We start from the raw sequence: 18,135 nt of genomic DNA on the forward strand, positions 1-18,135 counted from the left end.
TGGCTGTAATTTTTTTTTTAAGATTTATTTATTTGAGACAGAGAGAGAGAGAGAGAGAGAGAGAGAGAGAGAGAATAAGTGTGAGGGGCAGAAGGAGAGGGAGAAAGAATCTCAAGCAGACTCTTCACTCAATATGGAGCCTGACACAGAGCTCTATCTTACGGCCCCAAGACCACAACCGAAAACTTCCTGTACTACACAAGTGGACACAGGTGAAATGTGAAGAAAAAAAAAAACAAAAAACAAAAACAACAACAACAACAAAAACACCTAAGTTTCCCAGAATCCCTTGCAGTTAGGACTCTGGGTATGTGAATATGGTTCTGCTCTAGATACATTTGAGTAAAATTTGGAAGGTGAAAGTGAAGAGGTCAAAGGCTCTAGGTCAACCATTTTTGCAAGAGTGCACAGGGTCCAGAGTCAAGATTTGAAACAGCTTTTTTCTTTTCTTTTTCTGATGTGGATCTCAACCAATTTATGTTGAATGAATAAGTGAAGCAGGCAAAGAGGAGGAAGAGCTCTAGGCAGAAACTTGGAGGCAGGAGACAGCTTAGCTCTTCTGGGTTCCTGCATCTTTTGCTCTTCTTTCAGGGGACACGATAATCTCTTCAAGGGCTTGACCCCTTACAAATGCTTTCATGCTCCTTGTAGCCTTTAATCTCACAACAGCCCAGTGGGGCAAGCAAGGCACTGTTCTGTCTGCCTGCCAATGGGAAAACTGATCTTTGGGAAGGGAAAGTGATTTGCCCATGGTCTCATGGCAACTTGGTGGCTTACTGAGAGAACATAGGCCTCCTGGCTCTGAGGTTTGGCTCTGACTTGCCTCCCCACTGCAGGGAGCAGACCCAGAAGCTTCCTCAGTGGGCTGTAGAAACTATAAGATTCAGAAGTCATACAAAGTAATGGTGGTGATAGTAACCAAGAGGAGAAAAAGAATTGGAACTTTTCTGTTGTTATGATAGATTTCTTTTAGTGAGTTACATCCTAGATATCTATTTCCTCATTCATTCCTATGAGGTGGTTATTCTTCCTCCTATTTTACAGATAAGAAACTGAGCTCAGGGGCACCTGGTGGCTCAGTCAGCTTAAGTGGCTGCCTTTGGTTCAGGTCATGATCCCAGAGTCCTGGGATCAAGCCCCACATCTGACTCCCTGCTCAGGGGGGAGTCTGCTTCTCCCTCTCCCTGCCCCCAGCTGCTGCTCTCTCTTGCTATCTCTCTCTCTCTCAAATAAGTAAATAAAATCTTAAAAAAAAAAAAAAAAAGAAAAGAAAAGAAACTGAGCTCAGAAAGGCTCATTAACGTGCTGGGATCACACTGCCAATAAGTAGCAGAGCTGAATCATAGGCCAAGTATGTTGAGCTTTTTACCATCTTTGGCTCATGTACAAAGAACAAAGCATCTAGGACCACAGGTGTGATACTGTGACACTGAGAGACAGTGTTCATGCTTGAGGCCAGAAGAACCTCCGAACCCTGGTCAGGAGGCACTGCCAAGGCCAGACAGCTTCCTCCAGCACAAGAGGCAAGAGTCTTAGATACCAGGAAGGCCCATGGTTCTGACTCCTGCTGCCTTAACTCTGTCATAACAGATATTTACAGATGCTAGGTAGATGCGTAGCAAACCCGGAATGCAAATGTAACTCAAACACTCAGGCTTTACCAAGCCTGGAAATAAATGAGGATATGTTAAAAGAAATGGTTTAAATTTCACCCCAACCCAACCTTGAAACCTCCCTCAGTTATTTTGCCTCAAGGTAGTTCATTATTTTGGTTAATAGCCCAAGGCCCCAGAGTCAACTGGACTAAATTAAAATGCTACCTCTGCTACTCTAGCTTGCACCTTTTTTAGTACATGTGCTGCTGAAGCGAGCTCTAGCTTGCACCTTGAGCAACTTCTGTAACATGCCTTAGCGTCAGTTTCCTCATCTATAAAATAGGACTAGTAATAGATCTTGGGGTTGTTATGAAGGTTGTAGCAGGCTGTGCATGGAAAGTGCCTAATCCAGCACCTTGCACAGAAAAAAAGGCTGGATGAATGGGAACTGTGAGGGGGATTTTATCTGGGGAGTTTTGGGGATGGCCTGATGGGCTTTCAAACATGCTACCTGAGGGATGCAACCAGTTGTCTCCATGGGGAGCCAAGGACACTGTCTCCTGGGGATCCCCAAACACTGAGCCAACAAGTCATGCCTACCCTACCAAAGCAATGTTGTGCTCTCAGTAATGGGAAGAATATCCCTCTCATATCTGGGACCCCCTCTGTCAACAGAGGGGAGCCAACACAGCCCGACTTGCTCTCTGATATATCAGAGCCCCTCATGGTAGCAGTTCCTTCAGCTCTGACAAGTAGGTTTGCTGGCCTATCAGACCCAGTGGCTGTTACTCAGTGTCTTGGCCATTTCACTCTCCCAGGGGCAGTCCTTGTACACAATGGCTTCCTGGATTCATTTCAGCCCACAGTGTCTCAACCTCAGTAGACTCCAAATCTTCTGGCCATCCAAAATCTCCCAGTCTGGACCACAGATTACAATAAGGACAATGATGAAAAGCTTTAAGAGACAGAGAAAGTGTTGAAGGAATAAAGAGCAGGGAGCTTTCCTTCTGCTGTCCAGAGAAGGCCAACTTACTGTGTCACTAATGACTCCATGCTTCAGTGGCTTTCCAGACCCTCTGGTTTAGCAGTCCCTTCCCTGCCCACTACTAATGTACATGACCTCACTTCATCCTGCCAGAGGAGGTAGCATCTCTATTCCATAGAAAAGCAAATAAGACTCAGAGATTTTAAATGATTGGCCCAAGGTTACATAACAAGCTAGAATTTGAACCCAGGCCTAACTCCAGAGCTAACTCCTAACTTCTAACTCTAAGAATCACAGAATCTTTTTTAAGAACTAAATGAGCAATTTGGAAAACATATGAGAGAAATTTAAAGACACCATTCACAGTAAAAATCTTTTGAGGTACACCCGGGTTGCTCACTCGGCTAAGCATCTGACTCTTGATTTTGGCTCAGGTCATGCCTCAAGGTCATAAATTCAAGCCCCACACTGGGTGTGGAGCCTACTTAAAAAAAAAAAAATTCTCATCTTGATCAAAACCCGCAAGGCATCCAACAGTATTACCACCTGTAGATTTAGTCATTCTTAACACTTTAAAGAAAACCAAAGAGGTCAACACAAGGTGGCTGAAGAAACTGAGGGTCCTCTTTTCTGCACAGGACGGGCAGGCACAGATTCTAGAAGACTTGTTCCCTGTGGATTATGGCAATGCCAGTCTCTGCTCTGCCCTCAGCCAGAAGTTGTCTAAAGCTCATTGCCCTGAGCAGTGTCAGGAACTGAGGAGAAACATGTTCCAGCTGGCTTTGGAGCATCTCTTCACAAACTCATTTCCCATAGAACACTCTTAAAGTAAGAATATATCAGAACACCACCAGAAGGTCACGACCTCCAGATTAAAGGAGACATCCCAGTCTCTCACAAAACAACGGAGGTGTCACAAATTAACTGCTACAAGAAATGATAAAAAATGTATTCCTATTTTGAATAGACAGTAAGTACTGAGCACCACAGTCACTGAAACTATAAGACTAGTTGCAAGACACAGTAAAATTATCAAATATCTTAAATGCAATTCAGTATGTGGTTGGAGAACACATTAATTAAGATGAAAGTGAAGAAATATTTGTTGAAATGAAGCAATGCATTTGTGCACTGGGGAATAGTTCATGAAGCTTGTAGGACTTCTTGATGTGTTAGTTCAGGTCCTCCTGGAAGCAAATGTCAGGAGGGGATTAAATGTGGTGGGATAGATTTATTGGGGAAAAGACTCGTGAGGGAAAATAGGCAAGGAGCCGAGGAAGCTGGGAGAGCTGGCAGGAGATGGCGCCAGTGAGACTCGGATGGAGGACAGAGAGGAAGGAATGAAGATTGGGCTGGGAAAGTCTTAGACTGTGACGAAATTTTAAGAAAGTTTCAGCAGAGCCACGGGGTCTTCTTCAATCTGAAATTGCCCATTAGAAGACTCATTGGTCTCCCAAGATAGCCCTGGCTTCCAGCCCTTGCCAGCTCAGTCACTGCCCGGGGGCAAGCCATGGGAAGTGTGGTCTTGGAGAGAATGTGGCAAGGGATTTCTGCCATTACCGTGGGCCCTGCACAGTGCTTGGGTGTGGCATACCATTTATTAAAGGCAATGATTATGTCACAGCAGGATCAATCATAGAAACATGTTTATTTTTATAATGCATATGTTTTGCCAATAAATTTTATTTATTATTATTTTTTCCAATAAATTTAAAAGGGTGAAAATATCACTAGCCTTGATTGCATTTTAGAATGCTACACGAAGTCTCAAAAAACATTTTGGAAAATTCTGAGTTCCGTTGATGCCTAGCCAAGGATACTTGGGTTTATGGAAAGAAGATACAGGACAGGTGGGAAATCTGGGTTCTAGCCTAGTTCTGCCACCAATTTGCTCTGGGAACTTCTTCAATCCATTTCTTTAGTTTCCACATCTTAAAATGGGTACAAACAAGAGAGGCTCATACCTGTCTCTGGGGACCTGCAGTTCCAAGTCCTGTATAAACAGGCTCCTGGGCAGAGGACTTTATGGCAATGTGACTGCTTTTGTGGCATCAGAGGCTGCTTGCACTCCCCACGCTGTGCCCACTTGGGCATGCCAAGCAGGAACCTAGCTGCCCACCACCCTCTACTTGTGGCCTTCCGGAGCAGACTGATTCAGCTTCTGTATTTGCATTTCCCCCCTGTCAGCTGTTAGAGCAGCTTTGAGTGCTGGAAGGTGAGGAGGCTTTGGAAGGGGGCTGTGGTAGACAAGGGGGAAGGTGTCACCTTCCAAAACAACCCCTGGCCACTTTGAAGCAGACTCAACACCACCCCGTTTCCAGGAAACCCTCAGAGGCTGAGCAAAAGAGGGTGTTTTTAAGAAATGTAGCCTGGTGCAAGATTGCAAGGCCTCCCGGACAGAAGGGGGACAAGCCAAGAGCCTGAGGTCCAATCAGATTTGGAGGGGGATCAGGGAGCAGAATGAGGAGGATGGGGGTTAGTGGTGAGATCAGGGTATGAGGTCCCCAAGGGTGAGGTCTGTGTCTCCTTCATCTGACTAGGAGTTCCTAGATGGCCGTGTCCTGGTCTCCCTTTGAGATGAGGAGGCTTGTGTCTTGCATTAAATCAAGAGTTTAATATGGGGCCTCCAAAACGCAGCCTCATCAATTTATCTCCCCAAGTCTAGTGGCAAAGCTTCCCATCTCCCAAAAGTCTGCTTCTACTAAGGCTCTCCACTCCACCCTCTGCTACAGGTCCAGCTCTGCCACGCCTTCCTGAACTGCTGGCTAATTGCTACCTGCAGCCTCCTCTGGACTCCACTGCCTGTCTTTGGCCATCTTCCTAGGACACTTAAGCTAGTTCAGTTCTGCTTCTTCAGTCGGAACCCTTTCTCCCTCTGAAATGGGCAGAGGCTTCCAGCTAACCAGTGCACTCCTGATGATCAGCTCTAACTCTGGGCATATACTAACAGTCCACAAAGAAGACCATGTCCAATAAACACTAAAGAAGCCACCCCCACCTGCAGGCTGGCTGAGCATGAGGCACAATGCTAACACTCTACACCTGTCACCTCAGCTCCTCCCTTCAAACCCTTGTGCACACCGGTCCTTGCTAGGTGCTGGAGACACTATAGTCAAAAGCAGACAATGATCATTGGAGTTGACATCCTCACAACAACTCTGGGGGTTAGGCATTATTGGTCCCATTTCATATTACCTAGGATCATAAAGTCAGTAAGCAAACTTCATGTTCAAAGTCAGATCTTCTCTCAGGTAAAAGACTTTTTAAGAAATTGGAGATACTCTTTAAAAAAAGGGGGGGGGGAATCTCTAGGTGGCTCAGTGGTTTAGCGCCTGCCTTCGGCCCAGGGCGTGATCCTGGAGTCCCCGGATCCAGTCTCACATCGGGCTCCCTGCATGGAGCCTGCTTCTCCGTCTGCCTGTGTCTCTGCCTCTCTCTCTCCCTGTGTCTCTCATGAATAAATAAATAAAATCTTAAAAAAAAAAAAAGAAAGAAATTGGAGATACTGGGTTCTACAGATTTAACGTCCTAGATAAATAAGAATACGACTCCTGCCTATCACATTCATTTTATAAAACATTTGGCTCCTTGAAGAGATGGCTGATCTCAGCACTGGGCTGGGAAAATATAGGTAAGGCTGGAACAGCTTGAAGTGCCAGAAAGTAAGAAAGTGCTCAAAGAAAGATGAGGACACAGGACCCAAGCACCGGTCTGAAGAGGTTCCCACTGGCCCAACTGAGGACAATTAGGCATCAAAATAAATAATAGGGGTGCCTGGTGGCTCAGTCAGTTAAGCATCTGCCTTAGGCTCAGGTCATGATCCTAGGGTCCTGGGATGGAAACCGCCCCCCCACCCATCCCAGCTCCCTGCTCAGTGGGGAGTCTGCTTCTCCTCCTCCCCCTGCTTGTGCTCAGGCATGTGCTCTCTCTCCCTCCTCTCTCTCTGTCAAATAAATAAAATCTTTTTTAAAATGATAGGAATGGGGGCAGCCCGGGGGGCTCAGCGGTTTAGCGCCGCCTTCAGCCCAGGGCCTGAAGCAGAGATAATGTAATTAGAAAACCACCATTTGGTAACCATCACCTATACAAAAAAAAAAAAAAAAAAAGATTCAGCAACTAACTAAGGGATACTAAAACTACAGGGTGGATGTGAGATGCTTTTTGGAGTTGGTGTAAAATACCTCTTCCATACTGCATCTTTACGGTGTCCATATTATCAATATCAAAAAATCAAAGCAAAGCAAAAGAATTTTAACATCCTTAAATCAAGAAATCTTTAAGATCATTTAGATAAAACATCTGTGGACTTTTGTCCACATATATTGTTTGTGAGAAACAAGATATTTGTGTCATTCTTGGCATGTGTCCCTACATAATTATTATAGGGAAAATAGGCACTTTGCAGTGGAGAAGCCTGATACCTCAACCAAGCAATTCAAACTCAACATGCAATGGTTCAAATAAATATCATCTCCTTCCTGATATGATGTACTGAGAGAGAAGTATCTTTTCTGTGATATGCCAGTCAGAAATGCAAAATTTGAATCTAATCAGGAAGGGACATCAGACAGACAAATTGAAGGATATTCAACCAAAAAATTGGGTTATTACTTTTTAAAATGTCAGGTCGTGAGGGACGCCTGGCTAGCTCAGTGGAGCAGGCGACTTTTGATCTTGGGCTCAGTGAATTTGAGCCCCATGTGGGTTGTAAAAATAAATATGCTTTAAAATGCCAGATCATGAGAAACAAAAAGATACAAAGAATTTTCCCAGATTGAAGAGAAGAGTTGTGAGAATTTAATGGAAATTAAATTCTGGATTGATTCTAGACAAAAAATTATATTGTTAGAACCTTGGTAGTAGGGGCACCTGGGTGGCTCAGTAGTTGGGCGTTTGCCTTCTGTTCAGGGCGTGATCCCTGGAGTTGTGGGATTGATGTCCCACATCGGGTTCCCTGTGGGGAGCCTGCTCTTCCCTCTGCCTGTGTCTCTGCCTCTCTCTCTGCGTCTCTCATGAATAAATACATAAAATCTTAAAAAAAATAGAACTTTGGTAATTTCTAAAAACTGGAGTAAAATCTATAGATTATAACATCTTGACTTTAATAACTGTATTATGATTGTGTTTGTGAATGTCCTTGCATTTTTAGAACACATACCCTTAAGTATTTAGGGATAAAAGGGCATGAGCTCAGGAATTTACTCAAAAGTAGTTGAGTGGGGCAGCCCCAGTGGTCCAGCGGTTTAGTGCCACCTTCGGCCCGGGGTGTGATCCTGGAAACCCGAGATCGAGTTCCATGTCAGGCTCCCTGCATGGAGCCTGCTTATCCCTCTGCCTGTGTCTCTGCTTCTCTCTCATTCTCTCTCTCTCTCTCTCTCTCTCTCTCTCTCTCTTTCTGTGTGTCTGTCATGAATAAATAAATAAAATCTTAAAAAAAAAGCAGTTGAGTGTAGAGGAACTGGGAAAGGAGAGGAAATAACAAATGAGGTAGATTTTTTAATATTTGAAGAATCTGGGTGAAGAGGATATAGGACTTTTATTCTTCTTGCAACTTTTCTATAGATCTGAAATGATCTAAAAATAAAAAGTTAAAACATTTGAGCATCAATGATCTCATTGGCTCTTCATGTAGAAGTTGGGAAAAAAAAAAGGGTCTTACCACATCCTTATTTTACAAATGTGGGTTACAAGGGTGTAGAGAACTGAGAGTATGTTGCACAGCTGTTAAGTTTGTGGTGCAGCAGGATTTGAACCCAGATCTCTAAGTTTCAGATCTAGGGCTCTTCCACCTGGGTTTGAAGGATCAGGATTACCCAGTCCCTGATGGGGATGCACCCCACACTCAGAGCTTCTATCTCTCTCTTTTTTTTTTCTTTAAGATTTTATTTATTTATTCATGAGAGACACACACACATACACAGAGGCAGATACAGGCAGAGGGAGAAGCAGGCTCCATGCAGGGAGCCTAACGTGGGACTCAATCCCAGGACTCCAGGATCACATCCTGGGCCAAAGGCAGGCGCTCAACCACTGAGCCACCCAGGGATCCCCTCTCTTTGTCTATCCTAAGAAATTACACTGTTCAAACTATTCTTACCCCCCCATCTTAAAATACCTATGCAACTCCAGTGCATAGTGGATTGAGCCCCCTTGCCTGCACCACAACCTGGAAATAGGTCTATCTGAGATGCCTCTGACTCAGGACTAACACACGCCTGTGAAGTAGACATCAAAGCCAACAAAGCCCCTCAGAGCTGCTAGATGGGTCAACAGGCTGATGTAATGAACTAGTGAATGAGTGGATGGCAGCACTTCCACAGACTCTCATTTTAGCCTAAAGACCGTGGATAGTTGGAGACAGCTTTTCTTCTGGGGGCCAGCTCAAGAGGGGCTGGTGACGGGCCGTCCAAAACTCTGTAGCCCTCAACATGATTCCCTCAGGAACCAAAGGGCTGCTCTAGGGGATCCCTGGGTGGCTCAGTTGGTTTAGGGTCTGCCTTCAGTCCAGGGCATGATCCTGGAGTTCCGGGGATCAAGTCCCAGGATGGAGTCCCACATGGAGCTCCCTGCATGGAGCCTGCTTCTCCCTCTGCCTGTGTCTCTGCCTCTCTGTGTGTGTCTCTCATGAATAAATGGATAAAATCTTTTTTAAAAAAGGGAGTGCTGCTCTATTCTCCTAGCATTCTCATTACCCATGAGCCATCCACCTAGGTGTTGTGGACCACAGGGGTAGGAGAGACTGAGCAAAGGCAGAAGGGCTCAGCGGCCCGTTGAGATCTGGAGCCAGAAGACGGGTCTCTGGAGTCCCACTCAGACAGATCCAGGTCTACTGGGCCTGGAGCTTTTACAATTTAGGAGGCCCTCTTTAAACAAAGGAAAACAAAAATTGTAAATATGAAATGTATACTCCTAGTGAATATTTACTTAGAATAAGAAAAGAAGTCATGATAAATCACATCTTTTTTTTTTTTTTAAGATTTTATTTATTTATCTATGAGAGAGACACAGAGAGAGGCAAAGACATAGGCGGGGGGAGAAGCCCAGGATCACAACCTGAGCCAAAGGCAGACGCTCAATCACTGAGCCAGCCCAGTGCCCTAAATCACATCTTTTAAAAGCTAAAAAATACCAGAAACGTCACAAAAAATTTGTATTAACTGTCCAGCGCACCTCTATACTACTTTTTAACAGAATAGCTACTGGTATTTCACACTTCAAATTCTTAACTGTGATTAAAATATCTCATTTATGTACATTTTATAAAAATATGTGCACACATTACTTGGCTCCTCCACAGCTGTGGGAGGAGCCCTGAGCTTAAATTTACTTCTAAATCTACTAAATCTACTAAAACTAAATCTACTTCTGTTCCACTCCTTCTGGACAAAAAGTTTTGAGCTTAGGAAGGGGGTGAGCAGGAATTCTCTCTTCCAAACTTGGTTGCTCTAGAAAGGCCCTAGAGACCTGCTGGTTCTCACTCCTCCCTTTCTCAAAAAAAAAAAAAAAAAAAAAAAAAGGCAATTATCAAGAAAATTGAGCCTTGGAAAGCTGAGGGCTCCAGCTGTGCTTGTTCCACAATACAAAGGGTTAAACCTCTGACCAAAGTTGAATGCAGCCACCATGCAGGCCTCTTTCCTTCCCTCTGAAGGGGTCTTGATCTTTCCTGCCTCAGGGTCTTTGCACATTGTTCTCTCTGCCTGAAATGCACCCCCTACACACCCCATTTAAACCTCTTTTCCACATTGTCACCTGGTCAAGATTTAGGCATCTAAGTCTCAGTTTAAAAGTCAGTTTCACAGGGAGGCTTTCCTGATCCCCTTTCTCTCAAATTAAATCACTATAATTATTTATTCACTGTAGTTCTATCCTGTTAGCACCACAAAGTCTGGGCCTTGTTTGTCTGTCTCTTCGTGCCTGCATTTTTGCAGTCTAGTGGCATAGTGTCTGGTGTACAGCGCCTGGCACACGGTGGAGCTCAGTATTTTTGAATGAATGAATGAATGAATGAATGAATGAACAAAGGAACTTGGTGCTGGTGATGAATAAGGGGGAAATGTGGAGGTAGAGCACCCCCTGCTGGACACCAACGCACCAGGGACCCAGGACTCCTTGCCGGAAGAATGATGGGGTGATACATTTCTCATCAGAGGAGTACTTAAGGACCCTAACCTCATTTACGAGTCTTACCAATTTATGCCTTCTAACGTCTGTGAGTTCCATCCCAACTCTGCTCCCAACGTCCAGGGAATAGTCTGAGCCCTGGGCTCAGCCTCCCCGCGTCTTGCCAACCACCTTATGTTCCTCCCAGTTCCATAGTGACCGCCCCTGAGCCTCCCCACAATTAATATCCCTCCCCCCTGGACTTTTAGCTTTGAATAAGAATAGTCTCAGATTCTCTTTCCTCCTCCTCCTTAATCAATCAATCGAGAATGATTGGCTGGGGCACTGGGGTGGCTGTGGGGAGGGAATGGTGGTCAGGGATCATGGAAAGTTGGGGGGGATGGGGCTGGGGTGGGTGAGTGTGTTTCTGGAACATGTCCTGTTAATGTTAGGGGCAGAAGAGTGGGTTTGCTCTTGGGGAGAAGAGGGGGATGAGAAGATAGATACCTGGGATGAGATATTTAAAAATGATTGATGAGGAACTCCTGTCTACTGCCTTGACTGAGAGAGTGTGAAGTATCTCTAGATTATACAGCACAGTCTATGTGTGGTGGGGGAGTCTAAGAAGATTAGACTAAGAGAAATACAGGGTTTCAGTGAGAGAGGGATGGGGCTCAGCAAACAGGATGGAGGCTCAGAGAAGAGGTTGGGATTCAGTGAGGGGAGTGGAAGCTCAGTGCTGAAGATGGAAGGGTAGCACAGAGAGAGCAGGAGTTAATCTTGGGGAAAAGGGTAGGGCTCAAGAAGAAATAGAAGTCACTCCTCTGGTGGGGAGGAGAACCAACCATACCTATGTCTCACCATAGTGGTTCCCATTCTTGGCCCCTCCCCCAGCCATGCCCCAAGTGGGTCTGGGGAAGAGTGACAGTTACTTAATGACCCTGAGTCCTGCTAGCTCTTCTGAGCAGCCTGTGGTCACTCGAGGGCTAAAGGGGGCTGAAGCCAAAGTCCCGGGTTATTGATCTCTGGCCCCAAAGGTCAGCATCAGGGGCAGAGGGAGTGGTGTTGCCACAGTGGGGGCCTCAAGGGACCCCACAACGTGGAGCTGTGCTGCACAGCCTGGTTTTCATGTCTGCATCCTTGGCTCCCTGTGACCTGCTCCTCCTCACAACACATACATCCCCACTCCATCCTGTCTTGCCTGAAACTTTATCTATGAGATGTTTCAGAATAAACTCTTGGTATCTGGACTTTTGAGCAGCTAGAGAGCATAAAAGCAGGGACTTGGATGGAATTACTTGCAACTGCTCCCACCCCTAAGACAAAGACCTGTGAGTCCATGAACTCATTGGTGAGCTCTGGGAAAGTACCAGTCCGGTGGTCAGGAAGGACAGCCGCAATTTGCTACATGGACTTAGGCAAACCTCTTAACCTCTATGGTTTTCTTCCTTTATTTCCTTCTTTCCTTCCTTTTTCTTTCTTTTCTTTCTTTCTTTTCTTTTTTCTTTCTCTTTCTGTGTGTGTTTTTCTTACATGTAAAATGAAGGGGTTGAATCAGATGAGCTCTAACATTTCTTCCACATAAACAATATAAGATTCTTTTTTTAATTTATTTTTTATTTTATTATTTTTTTATTTTTACAATATAAGATTCTAATGAATCGAGTAGGGACAGGGGCTGCCAGTAGGGGTTAAGGGTAGGAATTAGGTTAGGTTCAAAAGATGGTAAAAAGAATTCTTGGACTTAGAAATAAAACCTGGATCTTACTCTTGGGTCATTATTAGCCATGGAAGCCTGAGCCTTCATTTATTCATTCAACAAACATTTAATAACATTTAATAAGCAATTACTCTTTTCCAAGCTTTATGCTGTGTGCTGGGCATACAATGAACAAGACAGATGTAGTTCCTGATGTCATGGTGTTACATTATGATAGCCAATGGGAGAGAAAGACAAATAGCCAAATATAATAAAATGGGGAAAATACTCTGTTATAGAAGTATAGGGTACTATAAGAACAAGTGAGAGGGGTGGTAGGTTAGTGAGTGCATGGAGGCGAAGAGATTCCTGAATGAAGTGACATCTATGTTGGAGCCTAAAGAATGAATAAGTAGGGCAGCCCCTGTGGCCCAGTGGTTTAGCGCCACCTTCAGCCCGGGGTGTGATCCTGGAGACCTGGGATCGAATCCCACCTTGGGCTCCCTGCATGGAGCCTGCTTCTCCCTCTGCCTGTGTCTCTGCCTCTCCCTCTCTGTGTCTGTCATGAATAAATAAATAAAATCTTAAAAAAAAAGAATGAATAAGTAAAGGAAAAGTGAAGTTTGGGAACTGATGCTTTGGGCAGAGGGTTAAGCACAGAAAAACACCAGGAAGTAAAGGAGAGCAAGGGTATGGAGGCCCTGGAAGGCTAACTGACAGGAGTCAGGAGTATAAGTTTAGAGGGAAGTCTGGTTTTGGGGGTAGAGACCTGCTTCACCTGCAAAACTGAGATAACCACATACCCCTCTTGCCTCCTTCCTTTTGCAGCAACTGTTTTCCAGCGTCTGGTAAGACAATGAATGGGAAAACACTTTGTGTTTGCAAAAACATTGTACAAAGTAATGCACAGACAATAGAAGGAGGCTGAGGATCAAGCTGGGTAAATCTGTCTTTAACTTAGCTTCCAGAGGAACAGTGGGAAATCAACCAAAATTGAAGTATTGAGCCTCTAACAAATTTGCCCAAGGTCATACAACTGGGGAAGGATGGTACAGGGATTTGAATAAAAAGATTGATCCTAGAGTCTTTGCAGAAGAGGGAGAGGACTCGTTCTAAAGACAAGTGGTTAAAGGATATAGATCAGCTTCAATTTGATGGAAGAAAGAACTTTCTGACAATCCAAACTATCAGAGGATGGGCAAGGTTTCCAGAAGCTGTAAGCTCCCTATTGCTGGAGGTTTGCATCTGAGTTTAGAAAATGGCTGTTGTCAAATTTGGGGCCTGGGAGAGCATTGGCTGATCTGCAAGGTCTCTTTTGACCTGAGAATCTTGGAATCAAGGATCCTGGGTCTCCATTCTCTCTGCTCTGTACTCTCTTCTTTAGAACAGCATTGGGGGCATCTCTTCTCAGAACTCAAAGGGCTGTTCGTATTCAGAAGAGGCCGGGGGGGGGGGGTGGAAGACAGCTTCTTCTTCTTTTTTTTTTTTAAGATTTTATTTTTAAGTAATCTCTACACGCAACATGAAGCTTGACTCACAACCCTGAGGTCAGGAGTGGCATGCTCTATCAACTGAGCTAGCCAGGTGCTCAAAAAAAAAAAAAAAAAAAAAAAAGACAGCTTCTATACATCTGTCCTTCTGTCATCTTTCCTCCACCATGGCCAAATCACAGGCGCCCAGTGGTGAGGAGAGGGAAGGGACAGTCCCTTGTCACCTGAAAGCCTTGATTTTGGTTGTTGGGGGATTATATGAGCTAATGTTGGTCTTGACAGAGTGTCTGGCACATGGTAAACACTCATACATGTTAGCGCTTACTTTTTGTTTTACTTGCTGGGAGAATTTGAGGAAGTTATTCAAACAGTCTGAACCCCAGTCTTCTCTTCTGTGAAATGGGGAGATAACACCTCTCTCACAGGGTGGTTGGAGGGGGCTATACCTAGCACTTAGCAGAAGGAACAAATATGATTTTCCTCTTTACTCTAAAGGGGGGGAGTCAAGGATACTCAGACACCCTTTGCCATATTCTCACTCTGTAATTATCACAAGTGCAGGAAGAGATCTTAAGGATCATAAATCTTCTCTTCCTATTTGATAGTTGAGGAAACCGAGGCCCAGAGATTTGCTCAAGGTCACCCAGTGAATTAGTGATAGAGCTAGGACTAGAGCCCAGAATTTTATTACCATACCATTTTATCTCTCTTACTGACAAAATGTTGAATAAATGTGTGATTGAAGATTGAATGAAAGGAGGACAAGTCTCTCTGTATGTCTTCACAGGGACATAGGGGACTTGCCAATGTGGGAATCAAACTTTGCAGTGGTTCCTCAATCAAGCAGTTCACTTTCAGTCATCCTGGCTTTCATTTCTACTGTGATTTTCCTCTGGAATGCCCTGCCCTCCTTGGCTTTCAAAGTCCTACACCAGGTAAAGTGCAGTGCCATTTTCCCTGTGAAGCCTTCTATAACATATCACATGAGTTAGCTTTTAGTGTTTCCACAGTACGTTACATATGCTTCTTTTTTTTTTTAAAGATATGTATTTATTCATGAGAGACACACAGAGAAAGAGAGAGAGAGAGAGAGAGAGAGGCAGAGACACAGGCAGCGGGAGAAGCAGGCTTCATGCAGGCAGCCTGATGTGGGACTCGATCCTGGGTCTCCAGGATCACATCCTGGCTAAACCACTGAGCCACCCAGGCGTCCCATCAGCTTCATCTTTATTTTTTTTAATTTTTAAAATATTTTATTTATTTATTCACACACACACACACACACACACACACACAAGCAGTCTCCATGCAGGGAGCCCGATCCGGGATTCAATCCCAGGACTCCAGGATCACTCCCTGGGCCGAAGGCAGGCGCTAAACCACTGAGCCACCCAGGGATCCCCAGCTTCATCTTTAAATGGGAACATGCCTATCTTAATAGATTTGGTGTGAGGATTAAATGAGATAATTTATGTAAAGCACTCATCACAGTGTCTGGTACATGGTGAACTATCAAAAAGCATTAACTGTCATAATTTTTGTTCCACTGATAACTCTGGATTCACTTCAGAATCTAGAAAAGTCATCTCCAACTTCAGTGTCCTCAAAGCAAGCCAAGTGTCTTTTTTCATTTTGCTAGGGGGTCAGCGTAGCAGAATGGTAAAGAGTATGGCTTTGTAACCATCAAAAAAGTAAAGGTAACAAAACAATACACTTAGGCTTGTAAGGTCCCGAAAATTTCCCTCCCATGCACCCTTTCTTAGGCAGTTACTTGTGGATGTGCTCCTTAAGTGTGATTAAGAAAGAGATTGAGGGATCCCTGGGTGGCGCAGCGGTTTGGCGCCTGCCTTTGGCCCGGGCGCGATCCTGGAGACCCGGGATCGAATCCCACGTCGGGCTCCCGGTGCATGGAGCCTGCTTCTCCCTCTGCCTGTATCTCTCCCTCCCTCTCTCTTTCTCTCTCTCTCTCTCTGTGTGACTATCATAAATAAATTAAAAAAAAAAACTTAAAAAAAAAAAGAAAGAGATTGATTGGGGTCCAGGAATCAGTGGCTCTAACCACTGTAGTGAAGGTGACAGGGTGACAGCTATGAAGCATGCCCAGAAAGCAACCAGGAAGGAAAGTCTCAGGAAAGAGGCTCTGGGAAAAATGAGGGCTAAGTGAAAAACATAATGTGATGAATCCCTTGAAAATAATTGAGGATATTTCAATTACAAATATTGCAGGAAAGAAAGAAATATGGTAAGAGAGCCCAGGAAAAATAAAATGTGGCAAAGAAAAGAAATTTTGTTCTACTTAGTGTACAATTTGGCAATATGGTGAACATTTCCATAATCCTACAGTATAAACATTGGTTATCAGTTTGGTTGAAAGTGGTGATTTAGGACAGCCCGGGTGGCTCAGCGGTTTAGCGCCAACTTTGGCCCAGGGCATGATCCTGAGGACCCCGGATTGAGTCCCGCGTCAGGCTCCCTGCATGGAGCCTGCTTCTCCCTCTGGCGTGTCTCTGCCTCTCTTTCTGTCTCTCATAAATAAATAAAATCTTTATTAAAAAAAAAAGAAAGTGGTGATTTAACTCAACTAGGAAGAAGGGAAAAGGGAGTCAGGTCCTGTAAGAAAGACAAGTCCTTGTCCACTATAATAGGAAATCAATGGATAATATCTAAAATTGATAAATCAAAAAAATAAAATAAAATAAAATTTATAAATCAAGGAATAGAGATGCACATATATTATTTAGAGATATGGAAGTATCCTCCAGAAAAAAAGGGCTCAAAGAGTGGTTGCTACATAGGAGCAGAGGGGGTAGGGTGGGTATTCAGGGGACTATTGTTTTTCATTATAATTCTTTCAATACTAATTGATTTTTTAAATCACATCCATTAATTATTTTAACTGTTAAAAAAAAGTATAGAAGAAGAATATTGGAGTGAGATAGATTTGGGATGTACCCTTTGTGATTTGTGAGTCAAGGCAAATCACCTAACTCCACTCACTAAGTCTCAGTTTCCTCTTCAGGAAAATGGGGGTCAGATTAGGATGGTTGAAGACAAAAAGAGACAATATATGCCAGGCGTGCACTAAGTGCTTTGTGTGTAATCAGCTCTCAATAAACAGTACCTACAGAGTCAGGAAAGGGTAGGTAAAAGGCCGAGGCTGAAGTAGTACTGGGGAAATGACAGCATTTGGTTAGACATCCTGCCTCCAGCCTCCACGATACATGACAATCATTGGACACATACAAATGGATACCAGGTGAATGACAGTTGCATGAGCTGTGACCTGTGGGCCAGACTAGAGTCACAGTGAAGATCACTGAAAGGATCAGCAGCCATGAAGTAAATTATGGTTGGGCTTGGCAAGTTCCATGCAACAGGACATCTGGTGAGTTACAGTCATTGGACAGTGGGCTATAGCAGGCTCATCATTTCCTCCTCTTGCTTGTACCTTGTGGGGGATGTGTCAGAAGGAAAAGATTTAGAGGCTGTCAGGGTGAGGGTCAGAGGTCAGCTGGGGTCAGGAAGTCTATTTCACTGAGGTCACTCTCGTCTCCTTTCAATGTAATGAAGCCATTATTGGTGAAAGCAAGTGCCTGGCGTCCTGCTCTGTGAAGCAAGGCCCGCATGGGGAGCAGGACTGAAAGAAGGAAGGGGACTCCCTTGGCTCATCCTCCTTCTGCCAATTCAACAGGCCTAAGAGGTGAGAGGTACACAATCCCACTTGATGTAGGAAGCCCTAGTCCCTAGAGTGGGATGAAGATGACAGCATGGGTGGAAACAGATTGCTTCTTCCTGTAATTAGGAATGGGGTCTCTCTCTCAATCTCTCTGTCTCTTGGTCTGTCTCTGTCTGTCTGTCTCTCCCTCTCTCTTTCACACACACACACACATGCAAATATCACTTTAGAATGTCAGAATTGGAAGAAACATTTGTCTAACAGCTAATGCCCTCATTTTGCTCTTAAAGGGTAAAACAAGTGTCTTTTTTGAGATAATAGAGCAAATCAACAGGCTTGAACTATATATACTATACATTTTACTTAATTACTTGTTTATGGTCTGTCCCTCTCCTCTAGAATGTAAGCTCAATGAGGACAGGAATTTCATCTATTTTATTCACTGATATATCATCAGTGCTTTAAGCAGTGCCATTTGACACACAATAGATACCCGAATATTTGTTAGGGGATTGAGTGAATGAATGGAAACACTGTGCATTGTATTCCCTTCCTGATGAATCACAGAGTATACTAAGGCTTTGAAAAGC

Source organism: Nyctereutes procyonoides, unplaced genomic scaffold, assembly GCF_905146905.1.
Source record: "Nyctereutes procyonoides isolate TBG_1078 unplaced genomic scaffold, NYPRO_anot_genome, whole genome shotgun sequence".
NCBI classification, from domain to species: Eukaryota; Metazoa; Chordata; class Mammalia; order Carnivora; family Canidae; genus Nyctereutes; species Nyctereutes procyonoides.